The sequence below is a fragment of the Furipterus horrens genome, unplaced genomic scaffold, assembly GCF_987537825.1.
Source record: "Furipterus horrens unplaced genomic scaffold, mFurHor1.1.pri manual_scaffold_15, whole genome shotgun sequence".
Classification (NCBI taxonomy): Eukaryota; Metazoa; Chordata; class Mammalia; order Chiroptera; family Furipteridae; genus Furipterus; species Furipterus horrens.
In genome coordinates, this window is record NW_028327185.1 from 26,859,684 (window position 1) to 26,884,087 (window position 24,404).

The window sequence follows — 24,404 nt, forward strand, 5'->3', positions numbered from 1 at the left end:
CACAGCTACGGCTGCACGTGAGTTCTCGGCACGATGACTGTGATATTGTCCCTGCCGCTGAAAACTCATGGCCCCTTTAGCTTGACCTGGTTAACATTAACAGGTCTATATCAAATCTTCCTCTTTCTCTCAAGCTCACCCCCATTTCCCTTCACCCTCTGCCTTGCCCCAGAGGATTCTGGGAGTCCAGTTCCTGGCAGGAGCCTCTGAAGGGATCCATGGGGCCTAACGATGGGTCTGTTAAACTGCATTACTCTGGGCTTGATAAATAGTTGTTACCAGCCAACGTGGTTAAATAATCATCAGACCACATAATTCAGAAAATCATGCTTCTTAAAAGCTCCCCATTTATTGTAATGCCCAGCAGAAAATGTTAATCCATCGCACAAGATTACATTTTATTTTTCTAGGCAGAAAGCATTTTCCTTAGTCACATAATGACTTTCCTTGACATAATAATGAAGGAATGTGAATTTCAAACAGCCTGGGATGCGGGAGCGGGAGCGGGAGCGTTCTCGGTTATCTGGGGGGCTGGCCGCATGGAAATAGCTGGAGCAACTGCTGACTGGCTGGGTTGTGTCATCGTGGAATTAAGTGCTTACTAAGACTGAAATGCACCAAATTAAATTTTAGTGAGTACTTTCTGTTCACACAAACAGCAGAAATTAAACCACTGTGGTTGTGGCAGATAAGCTGTCACGTGGGGCTGGCATTCTATCAGGGGAGTGCTGTGGCATCAGGCAGAGCCGGACATGGTCAGCAGGAGCCTTGTCCACACGGCGGGAGGAAGAGGCTGAGCTCTGGAGTCAAATTCAGGGTTTCCCACTCCTTTTTGGTGCGACCTAGGGCTTGTCACCTGAGGGTCTTTGAGCCTCCACTTCCTTGTGTATAAAACGGGCATGATTGAGGCTACTTAGAGGTGACAAATAGATCGAATCTGTAGAAGCCTTTGGTCTGTGTAAACATGGGTTGGTGGTGTTATGTGGCTCCCTGTCTGAGGAAGTGGAGCTGGAACAATTAGGCGTAAGAAAGAAAGCTCTCCTCTGGCAGCCTACCTTTTGCACGGCCTGGAGGTGGCTGCACAGAGAACTCAGAGGACCCAGTGCACCTCTGGAAACAGGTTCCATGGGACATGACCAAACAGTTGATTAATCCAGTGGGCTAGTGGTCAGTCAGATTGATCACAGCCAAACAAGTTGCTCTGATGCCAGAGCAATAGGTAAAAAACATAACGTTTGGCTTCCTGGTATTAAGTGAGGTGGAGAGAGTAACGAGAAAGAGTACGCTCTCGCCTGTGAATGGCACATGTGTGTGGTAGACCAGATTATTGTTTAAAACTCTTCATGCCCTCTTCCTCACCTTTGTGGAAGGTTCTTTTCTTACTCTTCACTGTTGGGCTCGGCCATGTGACTCAGTTTGGAGTCGGAGCAGACTCAACACAAGCACTGCAGTGTGCCGGTGCAGCTGGGCTCGCCCTCTTGTACCTCTGCCATCGTCGCGAGCAGACCTTCTCCCAGGCTGATGCCTCCTCTTCATTCTGGGCTCTAGAACAAACATACAGGAAATGGACCAGAGCCCAACTTGGTAGCAAGGACCCAATTCGAGCCAAACCCAGAACGTAAAGCAGAACTGCTCAGCCCGGCCCAGCCTAGTTCAGACAACCTTAGCTTACCTATAGGTAGGTGAATGAAATAAATGCTTATTGTTCTATGACCCTGAGATTTTTATGGTTGTTTGTTAAAAGAACTGACTGATACAAGGTGCTTTCATATCCACTGGCTCATTCAATCTAAAGAATCCCCCCTCCCCCTGCCATGATACAGATAGTCAGATAATTTTAATTCTCTTTTTTATGTGAGGAAACTGAGGCTTGTGAATAAAAAGTGACTTATGGTGGTCAAGACATGAGTAAGACTAAAAGGTGCACCTTTTAGTGGGAAGTGGAGTGTTTTTTCCCCATGTATGGCAATGGCCTCTCTATAGGGGATCTGGGAGCCAGGTGAGATCCCTGACTTCCCAGGAGAAACATAAGCTTATTCTACTTCACAGTTTTACCAAAGGCCAATCTATTAACAGGGCTGGAAGGGCTGAGTGACCTCCTGGGGGCAGTTAATGAGTGGCCTGAGGTTTACATGCAGCGTTTACTATGATTTGGGCTGGTGCCAAAGTGTCATTGGGCAGAGAGAAAGCAGTTGGTCATGTACGAATCTAACAGGCAGCAATGCCAGCTACTAAATAGTATATCATTCCTAATGATGTTGTCAGCCTCTAATCAGTCTAATTTATATTGTCAACATGATATAATAGTCCCACCCGGTGAGGCCTTCAGAAATACAGGATCCAACAATGTGCGAGACCAAAGTGGATTTCCACTGATCCTGACTCTGGAAATCACATTAGGACAGCTTTTTTATTCTATTTTATTTTTTTTGTTTTTCAATTACACTTCTCCCATTTTCCCCCTATTTTTCTCCCCCACCCAGCCCACCCCTTCTCCCACAAACATCTACCTCCCCGTTGTCCATGTCCATGAGTCATTTATACACGTTCTTCGACTAAACCCTCCCCTTACTTATCCCCCTTCTCTCCCTCCCCCCTCCCCCCTCTTGACTGCTATAGGAATGCTTTTCGCCTTCCAGTTGACTCAATGTTAGTATATAATTTTATTTTTGTTTATGATTGCATAGTATACCTTGTCCCATTTTTTCATGTTCAGTGTCTTTATACTTTCATATTTTAAGGAGTTGTCAGTGTTTTATATTAGTTATGAGTGGCTCTTAAAACCCATAAAGAATTGGTTTTGATGGGGGAGTATGATGTAGGGGTCAACTCTTTTTTCACACTCAGTTTTCTAAACACCATTTACTATAGGATCCATATTTTCCCGCTGATCTAAGGAGACATCTTTATTGTTGAAAACTTCTCTATCATTTTGAGTCTATCACTGGAACTTCTGTTTCATCAGTTTGTCCGTTCACAGACCATTATCACATTCTTGTAATGACCATAGCTTCATAATACAATACACTTTTATATCTACTTGGGATAACTTCTATTCATTACTTTGGTTTTTCAGAATTTTCTTTTAAATTCTTTATTTTAACAGGTAAGCTTGTTTGGAAAACCTTTCTAATATTTATTATAGATTATATTAAACATATAAACAATTATGAGAACGTGACCTCTATGCATGATTTCTCTAATCAAGAATATGTTGTTACTTTCCACTTGCCCAACTTTCTTTTATTTGGGTAGCATTTAAGAATCTGTTCATTTAGATCATGAAAATTTTTAAGTTGGTTTTGTTGCTATTGGTTCTTTTCTTTGATTGTATCTTTAAATTACTCTTTGTCTATATAAAATATATTTATTTCTGCATGCTATTTACCCCCTTTACTAAATTGTATTATTTGTACTGTCTTAAAAAAACACTTGGTTTATTTTTAGAGCAAGGGGAAGGGAGAGAGAAAGAGGACGGAGGGAACATTCAGTGTGTGTTTGCCTCTCATAAGCCCCCAACTGGGCACCTGGCCCACAACCCATGCACGTGGCCTGACTAGGAATCAAACCAGCAACCCTTTGTTTCTTAGGCCAGCACTCAATCCACTGAGCCACACCAGCCAGTGCTCTTTGTAACAGTTTTTAAGTTGATACTTGTGAGTTGTCAAGCTAAATAAGATATCATGCGATAATAAAATTGTTAGTTTAGCTATATAAAACGTGAAAATGAGTTAAAGCTCAGAAGAAAACATGAAGAAATGAGGAGTTGAACTTTTGTGTTATAATCATGTTAATAATTGAATACATTAGCGTTTTAAATTAGTTCGGGACCCGGAGCAATGGTGTTCTATCAATCTGAAGTGTTTTGTAAGTAGAAGTGTGCCTTGTGTAGGCTATCTGAGGATCTCACAATACTGCGAACGTTCACATTTTCAAAGAGGAGAACATTAGATGGCGAATTCTGGAATCTAAAAGAGTATTCTAAGTAACTTTAGGAAAGTCATTAAAGAGCGATTTATGGGCAATGACAAAGCAGCAGGTGACCCTCAGGTGTGTGCTGTGGTTTATGGCAGTGCGATTCAGTCTGCTAAGGCGTCAGACCTGCCTCAGCCTCTGAGTTTTTGCCGCTGCTTCGCCAAGGACGCTCCTCCCCGGTCTTTGTAATGTGGCTCCCTTTTCTCGTGGTGGTTGTCCTTGAGCTCTCAGCTTCCATGCCGCCTTTCCAAAAAGAGGCACGATTTTGCAGAGTCGCGTGTTGTTACTATTCTAACTTGACTCTTCATCATGCTCCATATAGAGCAGGGTTTCTCGTTCTCAGTACAATGAGTAATTTTTCTCTGTATTGTACATGTTTATTAGCATTCATGACCTCTATTCACTGCATGCGAGTAACAGCCCCCCCCTAACCACACCCTAATGACCAGCTAAAAGATCTCCACACCGTCCCAAATGTCCCCCTGGGGGCAAAATCAATCTCTGGTTGAAAACCATTGATCTTGAATCTTTGATCATTTTTGGAACCTCAATGATCTAGCCTTGGTATGCAATATGCCTATTATCATTCTGTTCAAATCATTTCTTAACCCGCATTGTGTTTTATTTTGGGAGGGTTATTTGAAGTGTATTTCATGACTTTTAAGTACTTTTTAGTTACTCATTTCTAGATTAATGGCAATGACAGCAAGAAACACTACACACACGTATATAAATGAATGCACAGATATAAATTTCAAGCCTTTGAAATTTGTTGGCACTTGCTTTATATAATATGGTCAGTTTTGAAGAAGTTACAAGGCCGCTCAGAAATCATCTGTCCCTTGCAGCTTTTGGGTACAGCAGAGTACTTTCACAGCCTCCCCGAGGTCCTCACCCCCGCAGCGGCCGGCCCGCTTCCGGAGCCCTTCTCAGTCCGCAGCCCGTGCCGGTCCCCCGCCCGCCGGTGCCCTCCCTCCCCTCCCAGCGCCGCAGACGCCCCGTCCACACGTACGCGTGCGCGGATGACCACTCCGTCCACACGTACGCGTGCGCGGATGACCACCGCGTGGGCACGTACGCGTGCGCGGATGACCACCCCGTCCACACGTACGCGTGCGCGGATGACCAGCTCGTGGGCACGCGCGCGTGCGCGGATGACCACGCCGTGGGCACGTACGCGTGCGCGGATGACCCCACGTGCGCGTGCGCGCAGATGACCCCACGTGTGGAGGCGTGGTCGGCGCAGGGCTCAGGAGGGGCGAGCGCTCAGCGAGGACAGCGGAAGGGGGCGGCGCGGCGCGGCGCGCTCTGTTCCAGAACCGCGGGAGGAGGAGGAGTGACTCGGAGGCTGCCAGGTGCGGGCCTGGAGGGGTGCGACGGGCGGAGGTGAAGGCGGGGCTGCCGTCCCGGCAGGTCGGGGTGGCGGTGAGGAGAAGCCCAGGTGAGAAGGCGGACGGAGGCGCGTCTGGAAGGAGGGCCGGAGCCCTGGGAGCCGTGCGGGAAGAGGTGGGCCGGGGAGAAGGCCGGACGGGAGACGTCCGGGGGACGCGGTGAGAGGGGGAAACTGGAGGCGGGGTGGGGGGAGGGCCCGGGCAGAACTGGGGGGAACAGGAGCGGGCTGAGGTCTGCGGAGCGGAGACCTGTCGGTGGGCGGAGGGGACAGAGGCCCCGAGAAGCTGGAAGGAGAGCTGGGCAGGCAGGGCACGGGACAAGGGGCCCGCCATTCCCACAGGTGTGGGGGTTCCTTCCCCGTGCGGAGGAAGAGGGAGCAGAGCGAAGCAGCGTCGCCGCAAACCGGCCCTCCCGCCGGGCCTCAGCCGTGACCGGGGCGGGAGGGCAGGTCGGGCGGGTTTGCGCAGCGGCGCCGGCTGGGGGCTCACGGCGCTGCGCTGGCCAGGGCCGCCGGGCTGCTGCTCTTTTCTCCCGGGAAGGAGAGAGACGGGGACCCTGGCGCCCCGGGAGCGTGGTCAGGAGCGCAGGACTGCTCCGGTTCCCGGCGGAGCCGGAGGAGGGAGGGAGCGGTGAGCCGTGCTGCCCCCTGGGGGCCGAAGCGGGCGCTCTGGCTGTGCGGGCGAGGGGCCGGGGCCCGCGGGCGGCGTCTGGGCAGCGGGCTCGTGGCGCGGGCGCTGTGCTCTCCAGACCGTTCTCCTGCTGCTCCGGGGCCGGGAGGGAGACGTCCTGGGGCTCGTGTCTCCACTGCAGCTGGAGTTTCCCCCAATGAATGGGTTTAAGCAGGACGGCTAGAAGGGGACCCAGGGCCCGGCTGAACTGTGCGGCGGCGGCCGGTGCGGCAGGGGCGCCCGACCGCCTCCGTGTCCCAGGGGACTCCCGTGCGCCGGCGTCTCGCTGGTCCCCGGGCCGGCTCTGTGCTGTCAGGCCGCGTCCGTGGCTCCGCGCGGTGCCGCTGGGCCGAGGTCCTTCACCGGCTTCTGCAGCCCCGGGGGGCGCCTCCGGGGACCGGGAGGCGCAGGGGGGCGGCGGGAGCGTCATCTACAGAGGGCCCGCAGAGTCGGCTCGGTGAGCACATTCGTGGGGTTTTGAGGTTCTTGTGTGGCGTCAGGGAGAGTTTGGGTGAGGGTTAGGCGGACAGAACACAGGCTTGTTTGTGTTTTGCTGCAAATGATAGACAGATTTAGGCGATTTGAGACTTAGTAACACGTCTTGTGGAATATTAAAAATGTGTGCTGTGAATAAGTAATCTCTAGAACTGATCGAATTTGTTTATCAGTGTCAACCTAAAGAATACTGGTGTCCCAGAGAATTGACAATTTCTTACTCTTAGTTTTCACAAGGGATTAAAATTTTTTAAAGGTTAAGAATTCAAGTAAAAGGTCCAGAAAAAAGCCGTAAAGTACTGTGTGTAAGAGAAAGGTATTGAGATACGGGCATGTATATTTCAGAGAAATGTAATTAAGTTTGTTCTAAGTGAGGCTGGTTGTGCCAGAGTGGACAGAGGAAAAGCAGGACAAAAGCTGAATGTCAGAAGGAAAGTGGAAGGTCCGTGATGAGAAATGGAGAGAGAGGACGTTTTCTATACGGTGAAGCCGAATACGATGGGACGAAATTCCATTAAGTAAATGAATGTAAATACGAAAAGTGAGCTGACGTAGAAGCACGGTTCAGTTCTATTTTATTTTGTTGAAATGACAAAAATTTTTCCATATTGTGTAGCACCAGATAAGGTAGTATGAGAGTTTTTCTGCCTATAAAACAGAGATACTATGTTTCCTTAAAATGTTTCTGCTTCATATCGTTTCAGTCAGGTCTTTGATTACTAAAGAAGACAGTCTTCTGCATCCTAAGAACCGAAGATGTGATAATCACATACTGACCCAGAGCTGCTGTCACAGGACCCCTGCTCTCTCAGGTAAGACCCCTCCTGACACTCACAGGACTCAGAGGGGCAGTGACTGGACACCCCACACTCCCTGCCAGGACTCAGAGCTGACATTCCAGCACCCCCTAATCTCTCATGCTGGACTCCTCCACACCGTCCCATGACCAGGGCTCCGTACTCTCTCCGGTAAGACCCCTCCCGGCACTCAGAGAATCCACGGCTGAAGTGACAGGAGTCTCTCTGCAGGCAGAGAGAGTGGAACCCCCCCATAGGCTCAGATGCACACTCCAGGAAATGCTCTTCCCTGCTGCCATCTAGTGCACATCCTGAGACCGGCGCCTATGTACTCAGCAGCAGCTCTTACCATTTTGCAAGGGCAATATGAATCTCCAAGGCAACTCACGCCACCCCTTGCTCGGGATGTCTTACAAACGCATCCATCGTGGTAGGGCCCACAGTACCTGTGGCAGGACCCGCTACTCTCACGTGACACTCCTCTCCGTGGTGGCTCGAGGGATAGTATTGCAGCTACATAGGTGAGATGGAATGCTCTGAAGCCGTGTATAAAGTAAGGAAAGGATTTTACTAATGACCAGGAGTTGGGCAGACCCTGAGCCGGCCTCTAACATGCTCCAACCTGCAATGGAGTCTAAAACGCGGAGTTTTTATACTGATGAGGCCCCCTTTGCTGCTTCTTTGGCGGGAAACGGCCTTAGGAAGAGGGGGCTGGGCAGGACTGCAGGAATGTCTTGGCAGTAACGGGAACAGAAATTTGCAAGGCTATAAGGTTATCTCTGGTGGCAGCATAGCTCTTCAGCCAGGGACGAACTCCCTGCGAAGCAATCTGTCTTCAAAGGGCTAGACATTCTGCAAAGCACAACCTTCACAAATGTTCTAAACCAGACACAAGTAAATGGAAGGTGATAGAGGCTGAGGTCCTTTTAGCTTGTAAATCACCAATTGCTACACTCCTTCCGACATTCCTCTCTTCAAGGCTTTTTAGCAAGTCCTTGCTACTTTTTACAAAGAACATCTGAAGCCCCTACGTGTTTACGTATTTAGCAGACCTTTGAAACTTTTTACAGGGACTATTTGGTGCCCCTACAACAAGATCCACTATTCTGTCTGGTGCGACCTTTCCCCAAACTAACAAGACATACAGCTAGTTTGACCAGACCCCCAGTTCTCCCAGAGAGAGCCCCCTGTTCACAATCACAGAACTCAGAGCTGAAGTGACATGGCCCCTTACTCTGTCAGGTGGGAGCCCCTCCTCATACTCATAGGACCCTGAGCTGATGTCACTGGACCCGCTATTCTTTCTGGGTGAAACCCCTCACCACATTCACCGGACCCAGAGCTGACGTGACACAACCCCTTTTTCTCTCTGATGGGACTCCTTCCAGTGCTCACAAGATGCAGCGCGATTTTCAGAGGACCCCCTACCCTCCCAGACTGGCCGCCTCCACTCACAGGACCTACACCTGATGTCACAGGTCTTGCTCTGCTCTTGGGTGGAACTCCTCATCACAGTAATAAGACTCCACACCGAAACCACAGGGCTCCTCACTGTCTCTGGTGGGTCAGCCAACGACCACAGGAGCAAAGGCTGAAGTCACCGCACCCTCTGCCGTCTCAAGTGTGACCGTACCCGACAGTCACAGGACCCAGAGCTGATGGGACAGGATGACTACACTCCAAGGGAGGGGCCCTTCCCCACACTCAGGAGACCCAGAGCTGATACGACAGAAACCACTGTTCCCGCTGGTGGGACTGTTTTCCAAACTGATAGGAGACAGAGCCAATGTGACCGGACACCCTACTCTCTCTAGTCAGACCCCTCCCCGCAGTCACTGGACACAAAGACGAAAGGTCAGGACATGAAATTTTACAGGGAGACGCCTTTCTGACCCTCACAGGACACTCCAGCCTCTCATGTGTGATCCTCTCCACATTCCAATGACCCAGACCTGATGTCACAGGACCCACTATGCTCTCAGATGGGGCCCCTCCCCTTGCTCATCAGCCCCAGAGCTGACCGGACACCACCTTTGATTTTCTTTGGCGAAGACCCAGAGCTCGCATTACAGGGCGCCATGCTCTCTTAGGTAATACTTCCCCAACAGCCAGAGGACCCAGGGCTGATGTGGCAGGTCGCCCTGCCGTGTCAGAGTGGGGCCCCTTTGTACACTCTGCTGCACACTGCCTGCCATCTAGTGCGCATCTGTGGAATAACAGCCGAGACGAGGCTGCCAGGAAATGCTCTTTTTCGTTGCCATCTTGCACATCTTGGGAATAGCACCTTTTTTCGAAGCATCTGCTCTTATAATTTTGCAAGGAGACTTGAAGCCCCAAGGCACCTTACACCACCACTAGCTCAGTATGTTGTGTACACCCATGTTTCCATTCCAATTCTAATACTCTTCTGCACGTGGGGTTTCTGACTCTCATGTGAGTGAGGTTCCCATGCCTACGTATGTCTAAAATTTGGTTATTTTCATTGGCTAATCTGTGTCATACCTATTGGGTTATTGGACCAGCCTAAAGATTCTTGAGGTTAGAGGAAAGATTGCTTCTCCACCACGTAGGCAAGCGAGCAATGAGGTATTTAATAGGTAAATTTGGGGAGTACATATATGTCACCATTTCCTTAAGTAAGGTTTAGCAATTTAGCTAAAGCAACTTATTCTCAAAACTGAGTGATTATGTCAGTGAAATATGGAACAAGGCACCATTTTAGCTTGTGGCTATAAACCTTTTATTCAAACTTTCAAAGGTGGTAATGAAGGGGGCCAGAATTTTCTGCTCGGCATGTTGATTTTAAACTGGCTGTTAAGAAAGGAAAGACTGAGAAATTACTTATGTTTATCGTCTCAGTTCTTCCTGAGCAGTTTAATGGCCAAAATTTGGTTTAGGAAAAGAGCTTTAGCACAATCACCTTAGCTTTAGACAGTAATAGTCCTAGCAAAAGCCCGTCCACCCTCTTATCTTACTTCTTGTGTGTAATAGTCTTTGGGGGGTCGCCGAACAAAAATTAACCTGCCGGGTATGCTGCCTTTTTTCTAAATTAACCTGAACGTACCCATTTCACCATTAAAGTCTAAGACTCTGTTCTTCCATTTTCCAAAATGTCCTTTATACCCGATATCACCTCATTGTGTTTGGCATTCATTTCAATATGAATTCCCCTTGTGCATGTATTAAACATTGAGTATCTCCTCTTAATCTGATTGTGCGAGCTTGACTATTATCTCAGGTGTCAGAATTTAGAAGGTATGACAAAAGTAGTTTTTAATCTCCCACAGTTTTGGTGAGCCGGCGCAGTGACATTCATGGCAGGGACACTTAACTTCTGGAAGGTGCAGCAGCCGAGAGATCATGGACATCTCTGGCAAAAGTAAGCACTATTTTTTCTTGTTGTTGCTCGTCTTTTTGGTTTATTTCTGCAGGGTTTGGCGTTATTTAGTAATTCTGTGGTTATTTTCCTCTCTTGTACATTTACATTGGCCTGAAAAATATTTGTGACACTAGCTGCTCCGACTTAGTGAGTCACACGAGCTCTTCATTAACTCTCAGCTCTGCTCACAGGGTGAGGACTTGGTTCTGCTCCTGCATCTGGCCCCTGGCAACTGGGGTCCATTGTCCAGCTCCAGCTCTGGAGTCTGGCTATGGGTTCTTGCTTACAGATGTGGATTCTGTCTCCAGGGTCCGTGGCCCGGGGTCGAATCTGTATTTGGCTGTGTGTCTGGGAGCTGGGGTCTCTTTGGGTGTGTCTTTGTGCGCTGGGTTTGTGTGTGGGGTCCACGTGCAGTTCTGGCTCATGAGTCTGAAGTATGGAAGCTGGTGTCCAGAGTTCGCTGTCAGTCTCTGGTGTCTGGTGTCTGGCATTCAGGGTCCACGGTCTGGCTTGGGTCTTGGAGAGAGTTTTTGGATTGGGGCAGGGGTCTGGGGTTCAGCTTTTGGTTCTGAGTCTGCTCCAGGGTCCAGGGTCCAGGGTCCTGAGTCCAGGGTCTGTGTCTGGAGTCCTGAGTGTGTCCTGGGTGTGTGTGAACTGACACCAATTCAATGTCGACAGGAGTTCCAGAGGTGGGGTGCGTTGAAGAAGGAAAGCTTATTGAGTGCAAATAGCTCGGTTTTGGTACAGAACGTCTGTGAGTGGGTGCACAGCCGTTAAGAAACCCAGGATTGTTACGGGTGAGTTGTGAAGCAGCGCTGCCGCGGACCAACTCAGTGGTGCCGCTTCTCAGTTATGGAGCGTCACGGCTGTGGGACAGCCCGGGGACAGACTCCCTCAGGCTGCGGTTCTCAGCTCTTCGCTATTTATGTGAGTTCTGTTCCCATCGTTCCCTCTTTGCTCTGCCACCTTGGCACAGAAAGCAGCACAAGTTTGAAAAGGAGCCCCTCTGGGTGACAAGATCAGTGCAGGTGAGCAAACAAAAGGCTTCTGGTGTGGTTATTTTTAAATTATGCCATGTTTTCCTCTAGAACTCCTCTTTACCCAAACCGAGAAAGCCTTTCTTTGTTGCAGGCTACTTACATTATCTAGGAGAATAAAAATGTATTCAAAATCCTACCCAAACAGGTTAACTGCTACTGTTATAAGTTTAGACCCTTCAAGACATCTCTACTTGCATGATTATATTCTTCTGCTTCCTCTGGATTTAATTTTTGTGACTCTGGGTTTGTGATATGATGCAAACCTTGTGAATTCCCATAGGTTCTTAAAATATTACTTCTGTCTTAACTATATTTTTTAGATTTTATTTATTTATTTTCAGAGAAAGGGAGGGAGGGAGAAAGAGAGGTAAAGAAACTTGGATGTGTGAGAGAATCATCCATCGGTTGCCTCTCTCATGCCCCCAACAGAGGATCCGGCCACGGCCCAGGCATGTGAGGCAACCGGGAATCAAACCTGCATCCTTTTGGTTCGCAGGCCAGCGATTAACTCGCCAAGCCACACCAGCCAGGGCTCCAGTAGGTTTTAATGCATTTCTTTTTATTATTCAGTTCCAATTATTTTTAACTACAACTGCGATTTATTTTGAGAATTATTTAGAAGTGTATTTCATATCTTTTAAATGTAGGGATTTCTACTTACCATGTGTTACTGATTACTCTGTTAACTACAATGAGAACAAGAAACTCACTTTATATAATTTCAACCCTTTGAATTTGTTTGAAACTTGCTTCATACTACAATAGGGTCAGTGTAACACACGTTCCAGGCGTGCATCTCTGCTGTCATCTCTTGTTCATTTCGGGAATCATAGCGTCGTGCAGGTCAGCGGCGAAAGTTGTGTGCGCTTGGTTGTCTGTGAATGTTGACTGCAGTTTGCTGCTCACGTTCCTTATATCCTTACGGAATTTTCTGAGGGGGTCTATTGTTTCTTAACGAGGTATGCGCTATCCCTAATGATTATAAATTCTTCTTTGTATCTCTTCTATATAATTTGAGTTTATTATATTGAGTATGTTATGAATGTGGATCTTCCTGGTAAATTAAACTTACTTATATGAAGTGCTCTTCCTTTCTAGTATTGCTTTTTGCATCGAAGTCTGCTGGATGGTATTATGTCATTTTCACTTGGTATGTTTGCCTGATACAGGGTGAGACAAAAGTAGGTTTAGAGTTCTGAGTACAAGAAACAAAATTTATTGTTGTATTATTATTCAGTGTTCATACTATTAAACCTACTTTTGTACCATCCTGTATAGCTTTTCCCATTCTTTCACTTTCAGTCTTTTTGTACACTGTGTTTTAGGTGATTGATGTTTTTGCCCAGTTTTTGTCTTGTCTTTTTATTCTGTGAATAAGTTCTTTTACAGAGTAGTCTTTAATTTTACAAATTATACATTATAAATCCATTTCTTCATGAAACTTCATGTCCAAAAGTATACCTGATTCCTGGCTGATTTTGTTTAAACGGATCACTAAAAATCCAACTTACAGATGAGGGGCGGGGCCTGTCTTAAGGTGAAAGGCGGAATCGGGCTGGAGGTGAGAGGCAGGGTCAGGCCAAGGCTGTGGGTCCGCGCTGGGTGGGAGGCTCATTGAGGCTGGCAGGCCTGAGGTGAGGGCAGTTGTGGAGGAGAGGTGAGCAACTAGGTGGTCCTGAGATCAGGCGCTGCCCGCCGCCTGTCTCCGTGGGTCATGAAATGACACTCATGGCCAAAGGTGATGCAAGCAGTGAAATCCAGGGAGGTCAGGTGAGCTGCGTGGAGGTATGAGGTGAGGGGATTGGGGAGCGGCTACAGCCAACCTGTAAGGAGCAGAAGAGGGTGGCCAGAGTGTTTGTGGGGTACACATCTCAGGTCCCAATTTAAGAGACACTTCCTGTGGGACAACTTTTCTATTTCAATATAGATACTACATTTAGAGAGAACTTTGATAAATAGGTATCATCATTCTTTTATCCAAGAACTTGATAATGCTTTTCAGTTGTTAAAGTGTCTGTTATTGGGTAGCATTTTCCAATTTTGTTCATGCAGATCTTGTGCATGGTTGTTAAGTTTATTCCCAGGTTTTTCATTGTTTACATGTTTTGTTGTTAGTTTTTTTAAAAATTATATCTTTAACTTACTATTTCTAGAAATAAAATTTATTTCAGCATGTTATTTCCCCTTCATTGTAGTAAATTCTATTTGTAATACTTTTTAGTTGATTCCCATTAATTATCAATGTAAATATGCTATCACTCAACAATGATCATTACATTCTTGTAAGCGTATATGATGTAGGAATAGTGAAAACATGTAAGAAAAGAGAAAATGAGGTTCTGTTAGGAGCTAGAAAATATTTTCTGTTAGTCACAAATATCTCCACGACTAAAGAATAGAGTAACATCATTCTTAGCATTTTAAACTAGGCCATAGCCTGGATACATGGTATTATAGAAATCCAAAGTACTTTGTTAGTGGAAACGTGCTCCAGGTAGGCTCTCTGAGGAACACACAACATAGCAAAGGTCCACACTTTGAAAGAGGAAAACTTTTGATGGTGAATTCCGGAATCCAAAAGAGTAAGGCCGTTTGTTCTAAGTGACATTATGAAACAGTTATTCAAGTGCTTTGTGAGCAATGAAAAGAAGCAGTGACCCTCAGATGCCTACTGTGTTTATCACAGGGTATAGGAGACTGAATTGTAGTCTCCTAGGTTGTCAGATCTTGTTTTGCCTCCTACTCTTTTCAGGTGACTTCTCAGCCTGGGACAGTCCTCCCCGATATTTGCAGGACAGCTGGCCTTTTTTGTTCTGTAAGTTGCAGACTCCATGCTGCCTAATCAAAGAAAGGCAGCATTTCTGGCCTAGGAAGCAAAGTGACATGCTGTTTTAATTCGAGTGGACTCTTCATGATATGGAGCAGGGTTTCTGGACCTTTTGGGCCAGGTAATTCATTCTCCTGGGGGACTGTCCTCTGCGTAGTAGGTGCTTTTTGGCATTCATGACCTCTGTTCACTGCATGCAGATAAGACCCTCCCTTCCCCCACCCGCGTGACAATCTAAAATGGCTCCAAACATTGCCTGGTGTCCCCTAGGGGGCAAAAATCACTTTTGTTTGAGAACCACTGATTTTGAAGCTTTTATCATTTTTGAAACCAGAATGATCTGGCTTCGGTATGCAGTATTATTATTTTCCCATGTCAATTACTTTCTAACTCCAACTGTGACTCATTTTGGAGACTTATTGGAAACATCTAATATAGGGATTTTCTTGTTACCTTGTTACTGGTTTCCAGGTTAATGGCAAAGAAGGCAATAAAGGTAGTTTATGTGGCATTCGTTGGAACTTGCTTTACAGCTTTCGTCAGTTTTTGAAAAGTTCTAAGTGTGCTTGAAAATCATTGGTAATTTGTGTTGTTTGTTGCAAGTTCCTTAAACAATGAGAAAAATAAAAATTACTCAGAATGCTACAGTGAGAGGTAAAAACTAAACTAAAATAAAATTTAATCATTTTATGTATGTACCTTCCAGACATGTGTGCAGTCAGTGTTTCCTTCCGTTTCCACTGGATTTCATTTGCTATTTTAGGTTCCTAATACGAGTGCAAAAATGCTCACACGTCTGCCCTCCAAGGGTTGTGTGACGTTCACCGCTGGTAGCGATGGGGCTTGGCCAGCGCCGCGTGGCACCCCTAAGTTGGCGAAGTCAGAGCACATCCAGGGGTCCCCTACTTGACCTCAACCCTCCTCCACTCCCCCTTCCTCCCCGCCCCAGGGTCGGCCCACGTGTGTGCTTCAGCCAGCCCTGTCTTGAGAAGGTTATGATCTCGTGGTGAAGAGAAGTGAGCAGATCAGTGACTGCAGACAGCATAGAATGACCGGTGTCCTGGTATGGATGCGTGTACACACACACACTCACACACAGACACAGACACACACTCACACACACACGCTCAGGCACACACACTCTCACACACACACTCAGACCCAGGCACACACTCATACTCTGGGGAAGGAGAGGAAGTTAATCTCTGTCTTCAAGGTGCTTTCAGTCTAGTGGGAGAGATCGCAGAAATAACTACACCCTGCGACATGCTGAGAGGAAACAGCCTCGCTGGCGGGAGGGGACAGACCTTCCCGTCTCCACTTAGCAGCTCAGGGTGTCAGTCTCTCCACGTCCTGCCCTCCCTTGTTGTCCTTCATCTCCTAGGTGTAGCCTTCTGGGGAAGATGTCGCGTGGTCTCAGTGTGCGTTTATCTAATCACTAGTGATGCGCGGCATCATTTCACGTATTGTCCGTTTCTGTATTTTTTAGTAGGAAGGAAATGCCTGTTTACACCCTTTGCCATTTTTAAATGGATTCATCTATCATTTTATTGTTGAGCTGTAACTGTTTATAAAAGATTCTGGGCTACTATCTCCTTACCAGATACTTGATCTGCAAACCTATTCTTCTATGCCCTAGGCTGTTTTACTTTATTGGTGGGGTCCTTTGAATCATAATTTTTAAACTTTTGACAAAGCCCAATTTATCTTTTTTTCCCCTTGTGTTGATTCTGTCTTTGGTGTTTTATCTGAGGAATCATTACCTACTCTAAGGTCAAAAAGTTTTACACCCATGATTGATTGGATTTTAAGATCGGTGTGTTAATTTCTGCATAATAGGCAGCTTGGATTATCTAGGGAAACCAATTGAGGAAGTGTTGTCACTTTAACAATATTAAATCTTCCTGTCCATAAACATGCGTTTTTATTTATTTAGGTGTAATTCAGTTCCTTTCAATGATGTTTTGTAGATTTCAGGGAACAGATCTTCCAGTATTTTCTTGAAATGTTTCCTAAACACTTTATTCTATTTGGTGCTATTATAAATGGAATTGTTTTTCTAATTTTCTTTTCAAATTGTTAATTTCTAGTATATAGAAAGACAATGGGTTTTTGTATATTCATTTTATATCCTTCAAGCTTTGTTTTTATTATAAAATACCAAGTAATTTACATTGTAATTGAATTTTGTTATGCTCTATTGAATTTTTGGGTTTGAATGTATTTCTTTGCTCCAATAGTCTGAGTTTTTTGTTTGTTTTCTTGTTTCTTTTAGAATTCCTTATGATTTTCCACATACAAGAACCTGTCATGTAGAAGTAGATAGTTTCACTTCTCCCTCTCCAATCTAGATGCCATTATCTTCTCTTTTCTTTTTATTGATTTTTTCAGGTGACATTGGTCAATAAAATTATGTACGTTAAAGGTGTACAATTCTATAACGCATTTTACGTATATTGTAGTGTGTGTTCACCACCCCAAGTCAAGTCTTCTTCCATCACTATTTATCCCCCAGTTACCTTCTCCTACCCCTCCCCACCCTGCTTTTTCTCTGGTAATCACCACACTGTGGTCTGTGTCTATGAGTTTGTTTGTCTTTTTGCTTAACCCCTTTATCTTTTTCACCCAGTCCCCCAGTGCCCTCTCCCTGACAGCTGTCAGTCTATTTTCTGGACCAAGGAGTCTCTTTCTGTTTCGTTTGTTAGTATATTTTGTTCATTAGATTCCACATGAAGGTGAAATCATATGGTACTTGTCTTCCTCTGACTGGCTTATTTCACTTAGATAACATTCTTCAGCTCCATCCATGCTGTCGCAGAGGGTAAGGTTTTCTTCTTTTATATGGCCGATTAGAACTCCATTGTGTAAACGTACCACGGCTGTTTTCTCCTGTCGTGTACTGACGGGCACTTGGGCTGCTTCCATGGCTCGGCGATCGTAAACAATGGTGCGATAAACACAGGGGTGCGTGTATTGTTTCAAATTAGTGTTCTGGGTTTCTTCAGATATATTCCCAGAAGTGAGATGACTGGGTCAGAAGGCAGATGCATTTTTACTTTTTTGAGATAACTCTACACTGCTTTCCACAGTGGCTGCACCAATCTGCATTCCCACCAAGAGTGCACAAGGGTTCCTCTTTCTGCACATACTCAGAAGCACTTGTTGCCGATTTCTTGATGGTGGCCATTCTGACAGGTGTGAGGTGGTATCTCACTGTGGTTTTACTTTGCATTTCTCTGATGATTAATGAAGTTGAGACTTTTTTCAGATGTCCATTGGCCATCTGTGTGTCCTCTTTGCAGAAGTGTCTATTGAGAATCATTGTCCATTTTTTAAATTGGATTGTTTATTTTGGTGGTAGTTGTGGAGTTTTTAATAAATTTTAGATATTAACCCTTTATCAGAAGTACCTTTGGTGAATATGTTATTCCATTCAGTAGGTTGATGGTTTCCTTTGCTGTGCAAAAATTTTTAGTTTGATGTATTAAATAGTTGGGGTTTTTTTTTCTTCTTCTTCTTCTTTTTATCCCTTGCCTGAAGTGATGTATCAGAAAAAAAAATATCGCTACAGGAAATGCCTGGGATTTTCCTCCCTATATTGTCTTCTTGGATTTTTATGGTTTTCAGTCTAACACTTAAGCATTTTATCCATTTTGAGTTTATTCCTGTGTGTGGTATGAGAGGTGATCTAGTTTCACTTTTTTGCACATATCAGTACAATTTTTTCCAATGCCATTTATTGAATAGACTCTCCTTACTCATTGTATGATTTTGTCTCTTTTGTCAATAGATTAATTGGCCAGATAGGTGTTGGTTAATTTCTGGGCTCTCCTATTCTGTTCCATTGATCTAGGTGTCTGTTTTTAGGCCAGTTCCATGCTGTTTGATTACTCTGGCCTTGTCCTATAGTCTCACGTCAGGTAGTGTGGTTCCCAAAACTTTGTTCTTTCACAAGATTTCTGAAGCTAGTCAGGGTCTTCTGTGGTCCATATAAGTTTTAGGAATATTTGTTCTACTTTAGGGAACACTTTTTGTGTCTTGATAGGAATTGTGTTGAATCTATAGATTTCTTTGGGTAGTATGGACATTTCCATGATATTAATCCTCCCTATCCATGAGCACAGTATGTGCTTCCAGTATTTGTACCATCCTCAGTTTTGTTCTTCAATGTCTTATAATTTTGTGAGGACATATCTTTTACAATCTTGGTTAGTTTTATTCCTAGGTATTTTACTCTTTTTGAAGCAATTGTGAGTGGGATTGTTTTATTCATTATCCTTCTGTCAGTTTCTTATTTGCATATAAAAACGCAACTGATTTCTAAATATTAATTTTTTTATCCTGCTAGTTTGTGGAATTCATTTATCAATTCTAAGAGTTTCTTAGTGGAGCACTTGGGGCTCTCTATGTACAATATCATGTCATCTGCAAATGAAGACAGTTTGACCTCTTCCTTTCCAATTTGGATGCTTTTTACTTCTTCTAGTCAAATTGCTGTGGCTAGGACTTCCAGTGCCATGTTGAATAAGAGAGGAGAAGTGGATATCCCTGCCTTGTTCCTGATCCTAAGGGAAATGTTGGTCGTTTTTGCCCATTGAGTATGATGCTGGCCTCAGGTTTGTCATCTATGGCCTCTATTATGTTTAGGTATGTTCCCTATGTGCCCACTTTGCTGTGAGTTTTCTTCATCAAAATTGGTGCTGGATTGTATCATGCTTTTTCTGCATCAATTGATATGGTCATGTGGTTTTGATCCTTCATTATATTTATGTGGTTAATCACATTTATGGATTTGTGAATGGGGCACCAACCTTGAATTCCTGGAATAAATCCCACTTGCTCATTGTGTGTGATCTTTTTGAGGCATCGCTGTATTTGATTTGCCAATATTTTGTTGATGATTTAGCATCTTTGTTCATCAGGGATATTGGCCTATGATTTTCTTTCTTTGAGAAATAAGTCATTTAAAGAAAAACAAAACAGTAAAACTGTCACTCTTTGCAAATGACATTAGACTACATAGAAAAACTCAAGAGAATCAAACAAAAAATGAATAGAATTAATAAATTCAGTGAGATATCAAAATGCAAAGTTAATATATATAAATGTGTCACATTTGTATAAAATAACAAAACAATGTGAAGATGAGTCCTCAGTGGTGTGAACAAGTGGGTTGGGCATCAGCCTGCAAATTGAAAAATCGCTGGTGTGATACACACTCAGGGTACATGCCCGGGTTAAGGGCCAGGTACCAGCCTGAGGGCCTGTGAGAGGCATCCAGTGCACGTTTTTCTCATACACCAATGTGCCTCTCCCTCTCTTTCTCCATTTCTTCCTCCCTCTCTAAAAAATAAATAGATGAAAACTTTCAAAAATCTGAAGAAGAAATAAGTTAAATAATAGCATTTACAACTACATGAAAAAGAATTAAATGCCTGGAAATTAACATAATCAAAGATGTGAGAGGTGCTTGAATCAAAGTTATATGACATTGAAGAAAATTTTGAATAGAACATGAGAGAACTAGAAGAATAGTTTATGCTCACAGAGTAGAAAGGTTAAATTTTTAAAAATGACCATACTTTCCAAAGCAATTTACAGGCTTAATGCAGTATTTGTTAAAATACCAATTTTATTCTTCTCAAAAATTTGAACAAATAATTTTAAAATTTATATGGAACAACAAAAGATCCCAAATAGCCAAAGCACTCCTGAGAAGAAAAAAAGAAGCAAAAACTTGGAGGTATCACGAAACGAGATCTCAAACCACAGTACAAAGAAATAATAATCAAAACAGGATGTCATTGGCAAAAAAAAAAAAAAAAAATCCCACAAAGGTTAATGGAGATAATAGAGAGCCCAGAAACAAACCCTCCCCCATATGGACAAGTCACGTATGACAAAAGATGTAGAAATCTACACTGAAACAATGACAGTTCCTTCAACAAGTGATCTTGAGAAAACACGACAAATACATGCTAAAAATAGACCTAAACACTCTTAAACACTATACAAGAATACTCTTAAACTGAAGCCAGCCCTACACAATTTTCCCAGAATCCCAACTGACACCAACCGTGCCCACCTATTTCTGTCTTTAAGCCGATTGCAGATTTTCCCACATTCGTTTACCTTCCAGTTGACACCAGCCTTGCTCGCAGTCTGCAGTCCAACTGATGATGGCCCCACCAGTCTGATCCCAAACAGCCTCTCTTCTTATCTTGTTTCTTCACACACCTCATTTTTTAAAAAAGCTCAAAACCTGAGATCACAAGTGTTCGAGAGCACCAGTGTTGGAACACCCGTTACTCATGTAAAACCTTCAAAGAAGGTGTCCCAGGGAGAAACATTAGAGATTCTCACTCCCAGTTGTCTAAGACTGGATCTCATTTATGGCCTCAGCTCTTCCCAGCTTTCCACCTGGGACAGCATCTGTCTCTCTGGTTAATGGCCCCTGGGCCATGCTACCAAGCTTTCTGTCCTCCTGAGCCTCACACCCCTCATGCCATAGTTCTGGAATCACATGACAAAATGTAGCAACTCGGAATTTTTACCAAATTCCTCACACAGGACACAGCTTTGCCCCATCACAGAGCCACATCCATAGGCTACAGTGCCTTCAAACTTATACATATTTTGAAGACTAAAGGACAGCAAGCACTTCGTATGCATCTGCATTGGGGCTTTTCAAGGAGAGCAACTATTGACATTGTAGGTCAGAGTGTTCTTGTTCTGGATGGCCATCAGTCGAATCAAAGAATATTCATTGGGTCCTTTAACACAACCCAAAATATGGTGGTCCCCAAGTCCCCAAAATTGGTATTAAAAAAGGAGAAGAGACAGGGAAAGAGAAAGGGGAGAGGCAAAGAGAGAGAAAATAAAAGATTGAAACAGAAGTAAAAAAAGGAAAACAACTCAAAAAAGTTTATGAGAGAAAAGTGACATTATCGTTAAATACAACTTGCATGTGACTTCATATCACCTGGCTGTATCGTGTGGTGGAGTATGTGGTCGGCAGTCACTCAGTGGTGATACAGAGATGTGCATATCAGGAGGCAGGGTCCACTCGGAGCCATTGTGGCGTCTGCCCATCATGCAGGCCCACATGACACACAAGGTCTGATCCTAAGTATGACAGGACAACATAAAAGGCTTATATGAAATAAAGGATAATACCTTTGCTTGCCTAACTTCAACCTCTTTAAGGGGAAGACCTAAAAATGTGGCCCAGGGCAGTATGACCCTCTTAGGATCACATTGCTGAATCCCAGGCCTAAGCCCTTCTTTTAATTTTGCCATCTTTGAGTTTTGGGATCAAATCCTTGTAACAGTGGCCCACAGATAGTGTGGGTTTTATGTTATACACACCTGACAGTGTATGTAGGGATTAGTCTCTTGTGTCATCTCCACTGTGCAGCTAAAGTTACTCGGGAGGGCCAGGAAGACTCATGGATTATGCGGGAAACTAAGCAAGTCAGAAATCGCAGGTCTAAATGCAGCTGTCTCTCCTGAAAGCCAGGACCCTGGATTCATTATGAAGAAGGTGTGGGGAGGGCTGTGTTGGGAATATTTGCATATTTATGGAGGTGCTGGCAGTGAGCTCTTGAAAGTTCTGAGGGGTTTACAGGCAAGTCTGATGATTGGAGAAGGCCCATGGGATAGAATGTTGAAGAAATTGTTTCACTTCTTTGGTGATAGAACAATAAAGGTGTTAGAACCCTGGTAACCAAGCACCCACATTTCCGAGACAGGCCCCTGACTACCTGCCTTCAGTAAAGACAGTTGAGAGAGCAGGATGTTTTCCCATTGTCTCCAGACCTTCTTAGGCTTCAGCATTTGGAAAGCCTGTAATAAAATTGTTTCACTCACGGTAGACAGTGGCTCCAACCTCTTGTTTAACAGCTGTGGTCAGTGAGCAGTGAGCAGCCTTGGGTCACGTATGGCAGCTCAGGGCAGGCCACCCAAGGTAAGGCCACATCTGTCATCTCACGTGGGAACCTTCCAGCCCCTGCCACTTCTGTGTGCTGGACTGGGTGAAACTGCAGGTAATTGTTCACAGCATTCTTGAATGATTCTAATCTGTGGTGTCAGATAAAGCATTTTTAATAATTTCTGATTATTTCTATTTTTTCTGCTGGATGAGTCTTACAGGAAGCTTGTCAATTTCATATATTTTGGAAAGAATCAGCACTTGGTTTTACTAGTGTCATCTTTTGTATTTCAATTGTATTCATTTGCACTCTGATCCCTGTTATATTCCTTTCTGCTACTTAAGTATTCTTTCTGGTTTTTTCTAAGGCCTGATGGCTTAGCGGCCCTGCTCCCAAGCAGTGGGCGAATTCGCTGGTTATGTGCATGTGTTGGTAAAAGAGTGTATTTGCTGTGGGAGCTGCAACAACAATCAAATGAGACTCGAGAATTGGATGCAAGGAGGATTTGTGATTGTTTCGAACCACTTTCTATTTATCACTTTATTGTACTTTATGAAGATACTACGATGACTACTTTGGAGTATAAACAGAAGTTCTATGTCTCGGGAGTCGGCAGACCAAGATTCTAGTTCCTGTTGTGCTAGTCAGATTCTGTACACTGTTCAGGCGTCCGCTCTGCCATTGGGATGTTAGGACGATGAGCTCCTTTGCTAATGCTCTTCTCCATCTTGAGTCTGTGACTCTTCTGTCCTTCCACAGTTTGCCTGGGTCAGCAGTTTGCTGACCCTTTTCCCTCTAACCTTCAGGACAGGCCCTGGACTTGGGCTGTTAAGAGAAAATCAGCTGTCTTCATCTGGCTTCAGGATGAAACAAAGGGCACCTGAGGGAGAGAGGGGTGTGAGGAGACAGAACGCAGGGATTTCTCTCTGGCTTAGTTACTCCAAGATGTGGACACAACAGGTGTCTTCCCTGCAGCTGTGATTATCAGAAAGGGTGAGTTTCACTAAATCTGAATCCACTCATGCAGCTCAGTTTCAGTGCTTAGACCGCAGACGGCTCAGTCCTTTTCTCAGTCTGGCCCCAAGGCGTGGTGTGCAGTTAGCACAGAGTTCTCGTGAGAGGGCAACTGCAGTTAGAACAGGGGGTCTTGGGAGAGTCCTGCCTTGGTTAATGGAGTGCAGGTAGAACAGCGGATTCTGGGACAGTCCTGCCTGAGGGAGAGGGGTGCAATTAAAACAAGATCCCAAAATAGTCCTGCCTTAGGTAATGAGGGGCTAGTAGAACAGGCGTTTCTGGGACAGTCCTGCCTGAGGGAGAGGGGTGCAGTTAGAACACAAGTTTTATGGAGAATTCTGTCTAAGAGAGCAGCGTGCAGGTAGAAGGCGTTCTCGGCATTTCTTGCCCTGAGGTACAGGGGTGCACTTAGAACAAGGGTTTTCAGGACGGTGCAGCTGGGACTCAGTTGTGTGGCCTAAATCTCAGTCCCTTTGAGGCTCACCTCTGGTCTGTAAATGGACACTGTGCTCCTTACATGCATCAGTGTGGCCTTGGCACTTCCCTTCTCTCTGGTGAGATTTACTAACAAAGTATTTTCTATGTTTATTTCCTAAAGGGAATGTCTCTGGGACCCTGAACCCTCAGGAGCATCCTCATGTAAGAGATCATTGAAGCCACAGGGAAATCATCTCACCTGAATTTCCAAAAGCAATAACAACAGAGCAGCTGCTTGCACTGTCCACTGTACTTTCACTGGGGCTTGTTGATGAAGATCCAGCACCAGTGTTGAAGGTAACATATAGGGAAGGAAGCAGTCCATTAGATCACGGTCATTCAGCTACGAAAGAATATAGTTTATTTTTAAGTACAGTTAACTCAGTCATCTTTTGCTTAATTTATCTGA

General features: G+C 44.9%; 1 long non-coding RNA gene across 2 annotated transcripts; it reads left to right on the top strand.

Annotated features, from left to right (window-relative positions):
- Positions 1-5,275: 5,275 nt before the first annotated feature.
- On the top strand, positions 5,276-14,558 carry LOC149992563 (uncharacterized). Of its 2 annotated transcripts, none has more exons than XR_016508325.1 (4): positions 5,276-5,330; positions 7,235-7,342; positions 10,615-10,706; positions 14,499-14,558. It is a non-coding gene; the product is annotated as an uncharacterized LOC149992563 (long non-coding RNA). The 2 variants fall into 2 exon arrangements; XR_016508326.1 differs by having other exon boundaries at positions 5,290-5,416.
- Positions 14,559-24,404: the final 9,846 nt, after the last annotated feature.